Genomic DNA, 18,789 nt, shown 5'->3' with positions numbered 1-18,789 from the left:
ATGTCTCTACATATAGTTCAAGTAATCATACTATAGCCAGAGTGTTTTTAGTTTATTGGATTTAGAGTAATGATCGTAACATTCACTTTATTCAATAACAATCTTTACTGAATAAACATCAATAATAACTTTATTAAAAATAGAATATGTTTTTGTTTACAAACGGTGAGTTTTAGAACATAAAACCCAATAATTTCTTGGTCATGAAGCTTCACCCACTCCTGATGGTCTCTTTATTAGTCAGCTAAAATATGGTCGACATATTCTTACTCATGCTCAGTTGCTCAATAGCAAACCAGTCCACACTCCCATGGTTGTTTATCAACACTTGACTGCTGATGGTTCTCCTTGCTCTGATCCTACTCTCTATAGATCTCTTGTTGGCGCCCTTCAGTACTTGACTATGACGCGTCCAGATATTGCCTATGCCGTCAATTCTGTCAGTCTATTCTTGCATGCCTCTACTGCAGATCACTTTCTTGCTGTCAAACGTATTCTTCGCTATGTCAAAGGAACACTTCACTTTGGTCTTACATTTCGTCCATCCAGTGTTCCTAGTACGCTAGTCGCTTATTCGGATGCTGAGTGGGTTGGTTGTCCCGATACTCATCGTTCTACATCTAGCTATTCTATTTATTTTGGTAACAATCTCGTTTCTTGGAGTGCCAAAAAACAATCTACTGTCTCACGCTTCAGCTGTGAATCTGAGTATCATGCTCTTGCCATGACTGCTGCTAAACTTCATTGAGTTACACATCTTTTGCATGACCTCAAGATCCTTATTTCACAACAGCCCTTACTTTTATGTGACAACAAAAGTGCTATTTTTTTTTTTTTTATCTTTAATCCCGCTTCTCACAAGTGGGCCAAACATGTTGAACTAGATTATCATTTCCTTCGAGAACTTGTTATCGCTGGCAAACTTCGCACACAATATGTACCTTCCCATCTCCAAGTTGCTGACATCTTCACAAAAAGTATTTCTCGACCTCTCTTCGAATTTTTCAAATCCAAGCTTCACATTCGTTCAAATCTGACGCTCAGCTTGCGGGGGTGTTAAGGATAGTTGACCGTAGGTATTTGCCTTATATTATGGCTTACTATATTTGCCGTTTTATTAAAGGCAAATCTATTGTACTCATTTGTTATTCTTTCTTTTTATTGTTCTTCCCATATTATCCATAATTTACCATATTTTTCGTGTTATGTGAGGGATTATAAATAGAGAAGTTTCATTACCATTTTGATGGGGTGGTTTCAACAGTTTAATATTTAATGAAAAAGATTTCTAATTTTTTTTGACAATATTATATAGAAATATCCATAATGTTCGTTACTATATGTTTTTTAGTGTTCATATATTATATCTAGACTTAATAAATAGAACAGTTACCAAAATAAAATTATATCCTTGATGCTAATTTAATTTTGAACGTTAAATCTTTTTTATTCTTTAGAAGAAGATATATTAAATTTATTAAAACAATTATGAAAATATTAGATAGATATTTGACTCTCGGCCTATTATTCAAATAAATAATGATAAATTACATCAAGGATTGTCTATATCAGTCTTGGTGTCAGTCATTCGATCTGTATTGTCTAGGGAACTCGTCCTTTGAATGCCTTCCATTCCCCCACTTTTAATTTTGATCGGATCAGGACTTCGAGGTGGTTTGCAAGTTTGATGAGTCAATTGACAATGAGAGCTAATGTCAACTATTGGACCACTGTGATCAAGAAATTCGGACAGAGTTACAATCTCAAGCATGTTAATGATAACAAAAAGAATGCAAATAGTAACAATCATGCTTCTCTTCGAGACTCCCATTGTTGATAATATGTATAGACGATGTGATGAAAAGCTAAAACTAAAAAGCCATCAAAGTAAAGCTTTGATAATGTGCACATTTATATTGGATGGACTCTTCTATATTAAGTGTTTTGTTCCAAATATTGTTTGTGAATTCAGCTAGTGAGAATTATGTTCACTATTATTTTTCTTTTTTTCTTTTTTTTCATAAGTTTTAAAGTACGTTTATAACTATAATAAGCCCAAAATAGGTTGAAAATAAAAGAATGACAAAAAAGTAAATTTTATAATTTTTAATAAAATTGTATTATTTTTAATTATATCTATTATGAATTATGAACATTGAATGCGAAAATACTTCCTTTAAACTTTCATAAAACGTCACATTCATCTTAAAACAGAGTCATTAACTTACGTGTTTTGAAAACACCTTTAAAAACGACACAAGAAAAGACTAAATAAATAAATAAACGTTTAAATTAAAAACTTCATATTTTAGCCTAAGTCTAAGAAAATAAATACGACTACCTTATGCATATGTCATGGTCTCGAGTTGCGATGCCGTAGTCAGCCATAAATAAATGTGTTGCCTTAACTAGGAATAGAGGTAGCACGTGGCTTGAGTAATTTAAGAAATATTAAGTGACCCCACCATTGGGTGTTAAATGCAAGAACATGCGAGTGCGGACATATCTTAATGCAAGAACATGCAGCCATAAAGAAATGTGTTACCTTAGTAATATCGTTACAGGGACGTATCTTAACGCTATCATTCTATCAATCTATCATAATCCTATCCCTTTCTACCCATAACCTAATCGTATTCTTTTATCAATCAATCGTGACCATATCGTTTTTATCAATCTCTCATATTCATAGCATTTTGATACGAACCCTAACCTTAGTGTTCTATGAACATATCTTACTCATATTGTTACCTTACGTTTAGTGCATCACTCTCGTATCATATCTCAAACATATCATTGAACACAATATACCGTAAGTATTATCATATAATCCACATATCATAACATATACATAACATATCATAAGCATATCGATTCACAAACAATTCACACATATCAATATATATGACACGTGCAGAACCACGGGGACGTCAACATCAAATATAACTATGTATAGTAAGGTCACTTGATTAACTTAGGCTGGTGTGTTAAGGATATTTAGTACCAAATTATAGTTTACCATATATATCATATTTGATATTTTATTATAAAGCAAATATCTAGATATTTGCGCTCTTACCATAGGTATCTTTTCATTTATTGTTATTTTCATATTCTTGTAATTTATTTGATTATAAATAGAGAACTTTCCCACACCATTTAGGTGTGGTGGATTAAGCAAACATTCTCATGGTATCAGATCCCTATTTAATAACCTCGATCCTTTCTTTTCAATGGTTTTTGAATCCTCTATTATTTTTTCTCACCACCCTTTCTGGCTTTGACGCCACAAGGGCAGCCCCCATGGTTGCCGCAAACGGAGCCGATTGATTACTCTTTAGCTCCACCTTTTGACCTCCAAATTACCCTTCGCCATACTTTGTACATAACAACCTCACCTTCTCCAACATAATCGGTTTCCCGTTGGCCAACATTGTCTCTCTCATTTTCTTCCCAACCAAGCCTTCATCCTTCATAGAAACCCTAACCTCAGAATCCTCGTGAGCGTTCCCATAAAAAATATACAGAATCTCAAGAAACCTATCGACCTTCTGCAAAGATTTACCTTTGGAATCTGGGCGCTGCACTGGCCTCTTCACCAACCAAGTCGTCGTCACCCTTCTTGCCAAAATTGGCTCCTTCGCCTAATGTGGCGACTCTTTTGGCTGCCCTTCTCGCCAAAATTGGCTCCTTCGCCCAATGTAGCGACTCTTCCGACTTCAACATTGTCTTTGTCCCTTGCTCTAGGTTTACCCCCTTCTATTCTTGGGTTAGACATATTCTCGCCGAACCCAAGGCAGCATCGCCGCTAAGTGACGATCCCTCTACAGTTTTCGATGGGCAAGAAAGTGTTTCTCTACGCCTCCTCCGAACCAGGTTGTTGACATCTTCACGAAAAATGTTTCTCGACCTTGCTTCTTGTTCGTTCAAATCCAACCCTTAGCTTGCTATTTAGTACCAAATTATACTTTACCATATATATCATATTTGACATTTTATTATGAGGCAAATATTGTTTTCTTACGTATCTTTCCATTTATTGTTATTTATATATCATTGTAATTTATTTTGATATTTTATTATAAGGCAAATATTGCCTTCTTACCATAGGTATCTTTCCACATACCATATAGGCGTGATGGATTAAGCAAACATTCTCATGTGTCACCAATTTTTCTTTAATAAAAATTCAATTTTGTCCTCTACATCGTCAACTTATGTGAACCCATGACATCAATTTCAAATTCAATTCTCTGTATTTTATAGACTTCATGCGAGCATCAAAGATTTTATCTTAGAATATTAATATACATCTAATTTTATTTTTATTTAAGATTTCCTTATATTAATATACATCTAATTTTATTTTTATTTAAGATTTCCTTTTCTATTATTACTACGGTTTTTTCCTAGAAGATATAGTTATTGTATTCTCTACTTTGCAACATGTATATATAAAAATTACCAATATTATTATGTTGCTTCAATCACACCACCAATTTTAAAAAATAGTTTAAATTGATTCTTACTTTTTTTTTCTTTAAAAAAATGCTATTGATAAAATCAAAATGCTATCGATCCATTTTCTATAACTATAATTAAAAATCTAAAGAGGAGATCTTACGGATAAATTTAGGGGAGATAATTGGACAAAGGAGGTGAGAAATTGGTGGGGAGATCGTTACTATATTATTATTATTATTTTATTATTTATTATTTATTGTTTTTAAAATATTTTTTTTTGTTATTATTATTATTATTATTTTTGCTATCACATTAACACATATATGAATATCATGTTGTAACACTACCGATATAACTCACTTTGTAATTGTTACAATAAATTTGTATAAGACTCGACACGAAATATTTAATCTCTATTTATAAATTTATTAATTGAGAAGATTAATATTTCATAAGATAATCACGAAATATTTAATCTCTATTTATAAATTTATTAATTGAGAAGATTAATATTTCATAAGATAATCATATTTAATCTCAATTTTGTTTATTCTCTGGAAGAAAGATATTAAGTTTACTAAAACAATAACAAAAATATATAGATAAATATTTGACTCTCGGTCTATTATTCAAATAAATAATGATAAATCACATCAAGGATTGTCTATATCATTCTTGGTGTCAATCATTTGAGCAGTATTATCAAGGAAACTCGTCCTTTGAATGCCTTCTATTCCCCCAATTTTAGTGACACGTTTGATCGGATTAGGACTTCGAGGTGGTTTGCAAGCTTGACGAGTCATTTGACATTGAGAGCTAACGTCATTTATTGGATCACTATAATCAGGAAATTTGGACGGAGTTACAATCTCAAGCATGTTAACGATAACAAAAAGAATGCAAACAGTAACAAGCATGCTTCTCTTTGAGACCCCCATTATTGATAATACGTATAGACAGATGTGATGAAAAGCTAAAACTTGTGAAGAAAAGCTAAAACTAAAACTACAACGCTATTGATGGCTATTGAAGGTAAAGCTTAGATAACGTGCACTTTTATATTGGATCAACTCTTCTATATTAAGTGTTCTGTTCCAAATATAGTCTTTGGTTGTGATTTAAGCTAGACGAGAATTTTGTTTACTATTATTTTTCTTTTTTTATTTCTTTCCTAAGTTTTAAATTACGTCTATAACTACAATTCACTCAAAATAGATGGAAAATAAGAAAATGACTAAAAGTAAATTTTCTAATTTTTAATAAAATTTTATGGTTTTTAATAAATATGGAGCAAAAATCTAGAAGGACCATGGAAAGAAACACGGTCCAAAATAAAGAGAAGAACTATAATAAAAAATAAATATTAAAATAAGTAGAAAAAGAAGTTGGGAAATTTAAAAATAGCCCTTTTATAAAAGTAGGAATATTTGAAAAAATAGTCCTGAAAAAGTCTGTCTTTTAGGTAGATTTGCTATCAACAATGTTTTTTTCGGGGATCGATCCCTATGTTGAAGTTATATACTCTATAACATAGGTCTTATCCACACAAGGAACGGAGAACATACGAAAGCTTTGGAATATTATTTTCGAGCACTAGAATGAAACCCGTTCTTACCACAAGCTTTTAATAATATGGTGTGATCTGTCATTAAGTGCGACTATCTCCACTATAGAAAGAAAAAAAAAAAAGGAGCAAATTTGATAATAAATATTAAGGTAGAGATCCAACCAACCATGTCATCATAGAAGCCCACTTTAGGTCTGCTATGACGTCATTCATTGACTTAGATTGACTCGAGGGTGTCTGAGGTGGCAAAAATCGATGTTCTAGAAATTACGAATCTAACCCAAACTTTTCCGATAATGATATATGAAGATTCAAACAACATTGGCATGGGTGACGGTGGGGCTATTAATGGAGAAGTAAAGGGCTACCCAACCATGTCTCTAATTTGAGGAGAGACTTAATCAAACCTGGGAACCGAGGTGCTGCTTTTTTGTTGAAGGGCTTAAAAAGTGTAGAACGTTATTGCCCACTCGAGTTCTTGAAGATATACTATAGGGAAAATTAGATTTTCAATTTAAGCCTTAAAGAAAAATTTGTCTACTAGGACCCACTCAAGAATGATGTGAAGGTTGATAAGCTCAGCTTAAAGAGAATTAGGAGGATCAAGCTATCAGATAATTTTCAGCCATTTCTTCGACATTTTCAAAATTTACTCTTAATACTTAATCTCTTTGAGTAAGACCTATTCTCTTAGGTTCATGGTGGTTAATGGAGCGGCTTTGATGAAGGAAGCAAGAGTTGAGGAGGCCAAGAAACGTCTACCCGATAGATTAAGTCTCAAAAATTGAAAGTTCCCCAATGAAATTCGTCCCTTGAAACTTATGCTATTAGCTTTAGGTGTGATAAGGTCTAGAACACCCCAAACGAAGAGGAAGAAGAAAAGAAAATCAAGAAAAGGAGGTCGGTGAGTACTCCTTCGTCTTTAGATAACCTCTCGTATAGTGAACAATTTTGGATGAAACCAATTTCTCGACCTTTCTAGATGTGATGGGTGTTGGGACTTATGCTCTAAAATCTAATAATTAATTATTTAATTTTTAATATTAAATTTGATTATTTTATTTATAATTTAATATTATCTATGATATGAAAAATCCAAAATTATTAATTTAATCTTTAACAGTATATGATTGACATATATGTTCAAGTTGGGTAACTGATTCCGGTAACACTATCGATATAACCCACTTTGTATAAGGCTGGACGACGGAATATTTAATCTCTCCTTATATAAACCATTTCTCTTATCCAATTATTTAGTTGTATTTAGCCATTTACAGGTTAAAAAAAGATAAATTATGATCAATAGCAGAAAAAATATAGAATTGATTAATTGGCCAAAAGTAATTACTAACCTAATTGAAAATGTAACCAACAAAAATAAAAATAAAAAGAAAGGATGAAGCAGAATTTCATCTTCCCTGCAAAAGCAAACAAGATAAAGAAAAATATTCAAATTTAGTTTTTGCTAGAAAGAGATATTGCAAGAGGTCAGTAGTTTTCCTTTTATTTTATTTAACGATATTAATTTATTAATTTGGTTATAATTACTTAATTTTGAATGAAGGATTAAAACCAATGTAAGAATTGATTAAAAGATGGCTTAAACTAACGGGAAACAAATAGAGAGGGAAGATTTTGAAAAATTGTGAATATAATTGAAATTATCTAGAAATTGTTAAAAGTATTAAATGGTTTGTATCAAAATAATACTCTAAGAAACATATATAAATATTTCAAGACTTAACTCAGGTAAAGACTCTAAGGTTTGTGAAGTACAACCCATGAACTAATATAAATTAGAGAAATAATTTTGTAAAAGTTCAAACTTGAAACTGATGTCATGGGCTCACATAGGTTGACTTGGAATTAAATGGACTTTCATTAAGGATAACGTCGGGACATCAGTCTAAGCTAACCAGGTAAGTGGCCTTACTATTGACATAGTTATATTTGATGCAGACACGTGCCCCGTGGTTATGTACGTGTCTTTTATATTGAAATGTGTGAATTGTTTGTGGATCGATATGTTTGTGATATGTTATGTACATGTTATGATATGTGAATGGCATAATAATAATTATGATATGATGTGTTCAATGATATGTTTGAGATAGAATATCAGAAGGATGCACTACGTTCATGAAACGTTAAAGTTAGGTCACATACTGAAGTACTATGGACATGAGAGATTGACAAAAGAATACGGTTAGGTTATGGGTAGAAAGGGATAGGTTTGTGATAGATTGATAGAACAATAGCGTTAGGATACATTCCTGTGATGATATAACTAAGGTACGTTCATGTAACAATATGACTGTGATAGGTATAAGAACGTTACAGCTATGATAAGCTAGGAAACGATATGACCACGAAGTGTTTACGACATGATATGATTATGATAAGACATGTGAATGACGGATATATATATATATATATATATATATATATATATATATATATATATATATATATGTTGTCTTATGATATGAAATATGTTATGGTACGAGATATGCTATAAATTGACAAGTTTATGATATGATACATTGTGATACAATAGGTTATGGTATGATATGTATATGATGAAATTTTATGTTAAAAGCATAGAACGTTATATTATGTGTCTTAAATTGTGTGTATACAACATGATATGAATGACATGAAATCACAATAAATGACATGAAATCACAATAAATGACATGAAATATAACCATGTTAGAATTATGTATGATATGAAAACTGAAGAATGAGAAATGATATGATATGAATGATGAAAAATATCTGAAACAATACGAAAAATGAAATCATATGTACAAAATGCTAATGGGGTTGTATTAAATGATAATGAAAATGGAAAAATGTTGGGACCTCATGCATTATGTGTGCTCATGCATTGGGGGATACCCCTATTCCATCACGAGGTTACAGACACGTACATCCACTAGGCAAGCGAAGTATTATTATGTTTTACATAATGCTGCCGTGACAGTTACTAATTCTAATGGGTGTCGGCAGAAGGAGAGCTACCAGAGAAGGCTCGTCTGACAAGAAAAGGGGACCCAGCTGTGTGCGAACTATCTAGTGAGTCCATACCCGTACGTATGGGCTATGTGTAAAGTATATGGTAAACAACCAAGCTAACCAATTAGAATAGTGTCGTAGGAAAAATAGACTGATATGATAGATCCCGTCATTGCATTCGCATGTTCTTGCATTTAACCCTCAATAGTGGGGTCATTTACTGAGTATTTCTTAAAATACTCAAGCCACCTGCTACCTCTATTTCAGGTTAAGGCAAGGCATTCCTGTACGGCTGACGACGACATCGCAACTCGAGATCATGACACATGCATAGGGTAGTCGTATTTATCTTCTTAATTATAGGCTATAATATGATGTTTTTAATTTAAATATTTATTTATTTTATTTAGTCTTTTGTTGTGTCGTTTTAAAGGTGTTTTCAAAACACATAAGTCAATGGTTGTGTTTTAAGCTAAAGGCTAGGTTTTATGAAAGTTTAAATGAAGTAATTCTACATTCATGTTTATGACATATATACAGACCTTAAATTAAGTAGAAAATTTCGAGTCGTTACATCTGTATTTTTTTTTTTATTTCTAATTTTTTGCATTCTTTCCTTTTCTATAATCTACTGTCTTCTTCTCCAATGCAATTATCTGATCAAGTCTCATCAGACTACCTTTACCCTCACATTGTTTATAAACAAACTCAAGCAAAAAAAATAGCCTGGGTTCCAACTAAACTCCTTCCTTTTTTTTTATATCAAATCTTCTTAAAAAAAAAACTAATTAAACAAAACTTAAATGACAAAATAGGGAGATGCAAACATAATAATACAGAACTTTTGGCCCAACAGTAATCATAAGTAACTCGAACGCAATGAACTTGTCTGTAATGATTATATCAATAGACACAATTTATTTTATAATGCATAAGAGTTCAAATATAGATTTATAGTGAAATGATGGAATGAAAATTAATTAATTAATTAATTTTATAACTTCGAAGTTTATAATTAGTATGTTCATAACCTCTCATAATTAGCTCATAGTAACATTAAAAAGATCAATTTAGTTGAAAGAAAAAATTTAATGTGATATATTTAATTTAAAGTGTTCAAATTAAGATTTAATATATCTCATATATTAAATATAGGAATATCTTTACTATAAAACAGTTATTAGAACAAAATTATATTTTGATATTGATTTAATTTTGAACGTCAATTTTTTTTTTATTATTTAGAAGAAATAACAATATATAAAATATACAGATAAATATTTGACTCTCGGCCTATTGTTCAAATAAATAATGATAAATCACATCAAGGATTGTTTATATCATTCTTTGTGTCAGTCATTGGAACGGTATTGTCTAGGGAACTTGTCCTTTGAATGTCTTCCATTCCCCCACTTTTAATTTTGATCGGATTAGGACTTCGAGGTGGTTTGCAATTTTGATGAGTCAATTGACATTGAGAGCTAACGTCAACTATTGGCTCACTATAATCAAGAAATTTGGCAGGAGTTACAATCTCAAGCATGTTAATGATAACAAAAAGAATGCAAACAGTAACGAGCATGCTTCTCTTTGAGATGCCCATTATTGATAATACGTATACACGATGTGACGAAAAGCTAAAACTAAGACGTCGTTGATGGCTATTGAAAGTAAAGCTTAGATAATGTGCACATTTATATTGGATGGACTCTTCTATTTTAAGTGTTTTGTTCCAAATATTGTTTGCATTCTTTGGTTCTTAATTCAGCTACGTGAGACTTTTGTTTACTATTATTTTTCTTTTTTTCATTCTTTGGTACTTTTTAAATTAAGTTTATAACTATAATAAGCTCAAAATAGGTTGAAAATAATAGAATGACAAAAAAAAAAAAATCTACACGTTCAAAATAAAGGTTATAGAAAAAATAAATATTAAAATAAATTGAAAAAGGAATTTAGACAAATTAACTCTGAAAATTAGGAAATTTAAAAGTAGTCTTGAAGACGTAATGAGGAAGCCACCTAAGACTTATAGGTCTGCCATGAGGTCATCCAATGACTTAGATTGACCCGAGGGTGTTTGAGGTGGAATTTGAGGAGAAACTTAATCAAATGTGACAACCAAGGTGCTACAATTTTTTTTTTCTTCATCAGGCATACTAAGTAAAATTAGATTTTTGTTGAGGATAGTTGACCGTTTATTATTAGACAAATATCTAGATATTTGCTTTATATTATCGTTTACCATATTTGTCGGTTTATTAAAGGTAAATATATTGTATTCATTTATTATTATTTCCTTTTATTGTTCTTTCCATATTAGTTGTAATTTACCATATTTCTCTATTCTGTAAATGATTATAAATAGATAACTTTTACCACCATTTATGTGGGTGGTTTCAGCAAACATTTGCATGGTATCAGAGCCCTTTCGGTTTAATAACCCTGATTCTTTCTTCTCTATGGCTTCCGAATCCTCTTATCATCTTCTTTCTTTCAACACTTTAATCCATATGATCACCATCAAACTTTCTTTCTCCAATTATCTTCTTTGGAAAAGCCAACTTCTCCCTCTCCTTAAGAGTCAAGACATGTTGGGCTATGTTGATGGCCACCACCTCGCTTTGAACTAGAAACCTCCTCAACACTCAACCCCAAATATTTGGCATGAAGAGCAGCCGATCAATGATTTCTCTGTCTCCTGCTCTCCTCTCTCACCGAGGAAGTCATTGCTATCGTCGTTGGTCTCTCTACTGCACGTGATGTTTGGCTTGAGTTGGAAACTATGTTCAGTCATCATTTGAAAACTTGTGAACTGAGACTCAAGGACGACTTGCAGCTGATGAAACGTAGCACCAAACCTATTGTTGAGTATGCCCGTGCCTTCAAAACAATTTGTGACCAACTTCATGCCATTGACAGACCCATTGAGAACATTGATAAAATGCATTGGTTCCTTCGTGGATTCGGCACTGATTTTTTCAGCTTTTTCTACTACTCAAATGGCTCTCACCCCTGTCCCTTGTTTTGCAGATTTCGTCTCTAAAGGTGAAAGTTTTGAGTTGTTTCAACGCTCCCTTGAGTTCTCTGACTCCACTCCTACAACATTCACAGCCACTAATCGTGGTCGCACCCATGGAAGTCACCCTGCTTCCTCTAGCAACTAGAGAGGTCGTTCTTATTTCCACAAAAACAACTCTTCCAATCGAGAACAAACCCACTTAGGTCAAGGTCGTCGACCACCTCACTGTCAAATATGCCGCAAAGAGGGCCATTATGCTGACCGCTGCAACCAACGGTATGTTCGACCTGATTCTACTCATTCTCACCTTGCTGAAGGCTTCAACACGTCATGTTCTATTGCTGGACCCAATGCTGCTGATTGATTTCTGGATACTGGGGCTTCCGCCCATATGACCGCTGACCCATCTATTTTTGGATCAGTTTAAAAATTACACGGGTAAGAACTCTGTGATCGTAGGAAATAGTGTATCCCTAACCATTACCCACACCGGTACTCTTTCTCCTGTTATAAATATTCACTTATTAGATGTGTTGGTTGTCCCTCATCTCACTAAAAATCTTCTTTCAATCAGTAAATTAAGGTCTGATTTTCTTCTCTCCGTTACATTTACTAATAATCTTCTTAGTATCCAGAATCGTCAAACTGGAAGGGTGGTGGCAACTGGTAAAAGAGATGGAGGGCTATATGTGTTGGAGCGCGACAACTCTACTTTTATTTCAGTCCTTAGAAACAAATCTTTACATGTTTCATATGATTTATGGCATGCTCGTCTGGGTCATGTGAATCATTCTGTTATTTCTTTTTTAAATAGAAAAGGTCATCTTTCTCTTATGTTTTTATTGTCTTCTCCATCATTATGTAGTATTTGTCAGCTTGCGAAAAGTCATGGATTGCCTTATTCCCGCAATGAACGTAGGTCGTCTCATGTGTTAGATCTTATTCATTGTGATCTTTGGGGTCCTTCCCCCGTCAAATCAAATTCGGGTTTTCTTTAGTATGTTATTTTTATGGATGATTATTTTCGATTCACTTGGCTTTACCCATTAAAATTTAAATTTGATTTCTTTGATATTTTTCTTCAATTTCTAAAATTTGTGGAAAATCAATATTCTTTTCGTATCAAGGTATTTCAAAGCGATGGAGGTACCGAATTTACTAGCACTTGTTTTAAAACTCATTTACTTACTGCTGTCATCCATCATCAACTCTCTTGTCTATATACACCTCTGCTCAAAATGGTTGTGCTGAGAGAAAATACCGTCATGTGACTGAGATTGGCTTGACCTTTCTCTTTCACTCCAATCTTTCTCCTCGTTTTTGGGTTGACGCCTTCAGCATTGCAGCTTATATTATCAACCGGTTGCCTACTCCACTTCTTGGAGGTAAGTCACCCTTTGACCTCCTCTATGACTACTCTCTACATTATGACAATTTTCATCCCTTTGGTTGTCGTATTTATCCCTTTGGTTGTCTATTAAAGAAAGCCCTCTATGGCTTAAAGCAAGCTCCTCACGCCTGGTTTCAGCGTTTTAGCTCATTTCTTCTCACACTTGGTTTTTCTTGTAGTCGCACGAACACGTCCCTTTTTGTCTTTCATCAACAATCTAACTTTGTCTATTTGCTTCTTTATGTTGATGACATTATTGTTACCGGCAACAACTCATCTCTTATTGACAGCTTTACTCGCAAGCTTCATTCTGAGTTTGCCACCAAAGATTTGGGTTCTCTCAGTTACTTTCTTGGTCTTGGTCTTGAAGCTTCACCCACTTCTAATGGTCTCTTTATTTGTTAGTTAAAATATGGTCGAGATATTCTTACTCGTGCTCAGTTGCTCGATAGCAAACCAGTCCACACTCCCATGGTTGTTTTTCAACACTTGACTGCTGATGGATCTCTTTTCTCTGATCCTACTCTCAATAGATCTCTTGTTGGCACCCTTCAGTACTTGACTATTACGCGTCCAGATATTGCCTATGCCATCAATTCTGTCAGTCAATTCTTGCATGCCCCTACTGCAGATCACTTTCTAGCTGTCAAACGTATTCTTCGCTATGTCAAAGGAACTCTCCACTTTGGTCTTACCTTTCGTCCATCCACTAATCCTCGTACGCTAGTCGCTTATTTGGATGCTGACTGGGCTGGTTGTCCCGATACTCGTTGTTCTACATCTGACTATTCTATTTATCTTGGTAACAATCTCATTTCTTGGAGTGCCAAAAAGTAACGTACTATCTCACGCTCCAACTGTGAATCTGAGTATCGTGCTCTTGCCACGACTGCTGCTGAACTTCTTTGGGTTACACATCTTTTGCATGACCTCAAGATCCTTATTTCATAGCAGCCCTTACTTTTATGTTACAACAAAAGTGCTATTTTTTTTTTTTTTTTTATCGCTAATCCTGTTTCTCACAAGCGAGCCAAACATGTTGAACTAGATTATCATTTTCTTCGAGAACATGTTATCGCTGGCAAACTTCGCCCACAATATGTACCTTCCCATCTCCAAGTTGCTAACATCTTCACAAAAAGTATTTCTCGACCTCTCTTCGAATTTTTCAGATCCAAGCTTCACTTCGTTCAAATTCGATGATTAGCTTGCGGGGGTGTTAAGGATAGCTGACCGTTTATTATAAGGCAAATATCTATTATGGCCTACCATATTTGCCGTTTTATTAAAGGAAAATATATTGTATTCATTTATTATTCTTCCTTGTTCTTTCCATATTATTTGTAGTGTACCATATTTCTCTATTTTGTAAATTATTATAAATAGAGAACTTTCATCGCCATTTTTGTGTGGTAGTTTCAACAATTTAATATTTAATGAAAAATATTGTTAATTTTTTTTTACAATATTATATAGAAATATCCATAATGTTCGTTACTATATGTTTTTTTTAGTGTTCATATATTATATCTAGACTACATAATAAATATAACATTCGTTACTATATGTTTTTTTAGTGTTCATATATTATATCTAAACTACATAATAAATATAACAGTTACTAGAATAAAATTATATCTTTGATGCTGATTTAATTTTGAACGTCAAATCTTTTTTATTCTTTAGAAGAAAGATATATTAAGTTTATTAAAACAATAACGGAAATATATAGATAAATATTTGACTCTCGGACTATTATTCAAATAAATAATGATAAATCACATCAAGGATTGTCTATATCATTCTTGGTGTCAGTCATTCGATCCGTATTGTCTAGGGTACTCGTCATTTGAATGCCTTCCATTCCCCCACTTTTAGCTCTGATCGGATTAGTGTTGAGGATTATTGGGAGTGAGTCCCACATTGTTTAATTTAGTGAAAGATCATGGATTTATAAGTGAGGAATACTATTTTCATTGGTATGATGCCTTTTGGGGAAGCCGAAAGCAAAGCCATGAGAGTTTATACTCAAAGTGGACAATATTATATCATTGTGGAGAGTCGGGATTCTTTTCATGGTCTCAAAGCCATGCCCTAAACTTAGCCATGTCAAAGAATTGTTATATCATTGTGGAGAGTCGGGATTCTTTTCATGGTCTCAAAGCCATGCCCTAAACTTTTTTTGTTTCTTTCGTAAGTTTTAAATTACATTTATAACTATAATAAGCCCTATATGATTTTTAATCAAGTATGGAGCAAAAATCTACGCGTTCAAAATAAAGGTTATATAAAAAAAATAAATATTAAAATAAATTGAAAAAGGAATTTAGACAAATTAACTCTGAAAATTAGGAAATTTAAAAATAGTCTTGATGATTGGGAAGCCACCTAAGACTTATAGGTCTGCCATGAGGCCATCCAATGACTTAGATGGACCTGAGTGAGACCGCGAAAATCGATGTTCTAGAAATTACGAATCTGACTCAAACTTTTCAGATAAAGATTTTAGGAAGATTCAAACAAAATTGGCATAGGTGTCCGTGGGGCTATTAATGGAGAAGTAAAGGGCTACCCAACCATGTCTCCAATTTGAGGAGAAACTTAATCAAACTTGAGAACCAAGATTTATTTTTTATTTATTTATTTATTATTTATTTTATCTCCAATTTGAGGAGAAACTTAATCAAACTTGAGAACCCAGATTTATTTTTTATTTATTTATTTATTATTTATTATTTATTTTTTTTTTTTGTGTCAAGCATACTAGGAAAAATTAGATTTTCATTATAACCCTCAAACAAAAATTCGTTCAGTAGGACCAATTCAATATTAATTTTAGGAACCAAAGAAACATTTTTCAATAATGACGTAATGGTTGATAAGCTCAAGTTAAAGAGAAGTAAGACTAATTCTCTTAGGTTCGTGGTGATTAATGTAGCAGCTTTGATGAAGGAAGCAAGACTTGAGGAGCCCAAGAAACATTTAGGGGGATAGATTGACTTTTATGGTTAAAAGAATCCAAAAAAAAAATATGAAATAGTAAGTTTGCATCCTTAAGAAAGTAAGGGAGTAAGGGGATAAGGTCTAGAGCACCCTAAACCAGGAGGAAGAAGAAAAGAAAATAAAGAAAAGGAGGTTGGTGAGTTTCCTTCTTCGTCAATCAATAACTGTGTAAAGTGAAAAATTTTGGATGAAACCAATTTCTCGACCTACATAGATGTGATAGGTGTTGGGATTTATGCTAAAAAATCTAATAGTTAATTATTTAATTTTCAATATTAAATTTAACTATTTTATTTATAATTTAATATTATCTCTAGTATGAAAAATCCAAAGTTATTAATGTAATCTGTAACGATCCGAAATTTTCTACTTAATTTAAGGTCGCTACTGTATATATATCATGAACATTGATTGTGGAAATACTTCCTTTAAACTTTCATAAAACGTCACATTCATCTTAAAATAGAGTCATTAACTTGCGTGTTTTGAAAACACCTTTAAAAACGACACAATAAAAGACTAAATAAAATAAATAAACGTTTAAATTAAAAACATCATATTCTAGCCTAAGTCTAAGAAAATAAATACTACTACCCTATGCATGTGTCATGGTGTAAAGCCAAAAAATAATAATAATAATAATAATAAAGGGGCTAAGTCAATTGAGGGGCAAAAATGTCATTTTGCCCCTCCAGCCCTAATAGGGGTCCAAGGAGAACCCCGTCAAATCCCCTACAAAAGAAAAAGAGAGTTAGAGAGAAATCTGAGAGGAGTCAGCAGGGAAGTTTATTGGACCACCGTCAGAATCCACCATCAGACGAGACTTGTACAGAATTGGGAGGCTAGCGGGACCGACGATCCGTCAAGATTCAAGAACGTTTCGCGAGGTAAGGTTCTGAACGACATATTTCGGATCTGAGTTTTTCCTATGTCAATCGAGTCCTAAAATGCTAAAATATTCACCTAGGAACAACTCTATGCACGATCTGTGAAGAAGTTTGGCTGAGACCTCAACCCGAAGGCGGAGATCCGAGAACGGTGAGCGAACTTCCGACGTTCTTAACTCGTCCAGTAGTCAAGCAAAATATTACAAAAAAAAATACTAGCACGTAGCCCGTAACACGATCTAGAACTTTGCCGAAGAAATCATATCGATCCGATCTACGGATCGAAAGATATGAAAATTGGTAAGGGGACTGTGTTACAGATTGCAGAGGACAGTGAAGGAAAAAAAAGAAAAGAAGGTCGGCCGGCGAGCGATGGAGGGCGGCATGACAGGCGCCGAACACACGTCGACCGTCGGCTGGAGCAATGCAGCTCCAGCGAGGCAACGACACGTGTCTCCTGCAAAGCCGATCTAAACTGCAAACGAGAGCCGAGCCGAGCCGAACCGCGACTATGCCAAGGCTGCCGCGCGTGGTAGGCGCGCCCGCGGCCTGTGACTGACGCACGTCCACGCTCGTGGTCAGCGCACTACTGGCGCGTGAGCGCACGTGAAACGGTCATTTTGGCCTGGTTGCCCTCTATTTGCCCGATTTTTGTCCTGGTTCTAGTTCTAATACTGTTTTTACGTGAATAGGGACCTAATCTAAAGAAATCAGTATTTTTGGACACCTCACGGGCAAAGAAACGCTAGCAAAAAGGCACGCGTCAACCAGGTAAGTCACTACCCGATATTTGGGAAGAAATACTTGTTCGCTTGGATTGCATGCTTGCTAGTAATTTTGCTTCAGATTAGCTCTCCATGTAAATTATTAGTCAGACTAATTGTTATGATTGTGTTGGGTGATTTATTTGAGTGTTGCTTGTATGCTTTAAGCTTTCGCCGTATGTATGCATGCGTTTAATTTATGTTGGAATTGTGTATTTCGTGTTTCGGGTGCTTGATGGATGGATTCGCCCCATTGAGCGCGAACTTTGTGCTCTGGGTGCTTGATGGAGGTCATCGCCTCGTTGAGCCGGTATGCCTAGTTTGCATGAATTATATATTATGATGTTAGAAAACGGTTGCATGCACACTCTGTTAATTGATAGGGCCCATTTCTATGATAAGTTTAGAGGATTACTGTTAGGAGCGATATGTCGCTCTAGCCAGACTTAACTTTCCCCTAGGAACTTAGCGGTTTACCACGGCAACAAGGTACCTTAGGAGTGTTTGTAGATTGCTAGTGTGAGAACGGTATCTATAGCTTCGTGGGAGAACCAAGGGGCCCTGATCAGTCCTTACTGCCCTTAACCATTTCGCATGGGAAATGTGTCCCTACGTCGTACAGCCCATTAGCTGCATGGGAATGGGTTGGGTTGCCCCCCCCCCCCCCCCAT

At 34.0% G+C, this 18,789-nt stretch overlaps 2 long non-coding RNA genes across 2 annotated transcripts in view; both read left to right on the top strand.

Annotated features, from left to right (window-relative positions):
- LOC111462039 overlaps positions 1-18,789 on the top strand; it is a 68,638-nt gene that overhangs the window by 31,756 nt on the left and 18,093 nt on the right. The window lies entirely within an intron of this gene.
- LOC111462040 overlaps positions 17,293-18,789 on the top strand; it is an 18,561-nt gene continuing 17,064 nt past the window's right edge. Inside the window, exon 1 of the long non-coding RNA XR_002713692.1 lies at positions 17,293-17,354. This is a non-coding gene — a long non-coding RNA (uncharacterized LOC111462040). The remainder of the gene's footprint in view (positions 17,355-18,789) is intronic.

The sequence above is a fragment of the Cucurbita moschata genome, unplaced genomic scaffold (assembly GCF_002738365.1).
Source record: "Cucurbita moschata cultivar Rifu unplaced genomic scaffold, Cmos_1.0 Cmo_Scf00026, whole genome shotgun sequence".
In the NCBI taxonomy this organism is placed as follows: Eukaryota; Viridiplantae; Streptophyta; class Magnoliopsida; order Cucurbitales; family Cucurbitaceae; genus Cucurbita; species Cucurbita moschata.
This window is presented reverse-complemented; position numbering and strand designations above follow the sequence as displayed.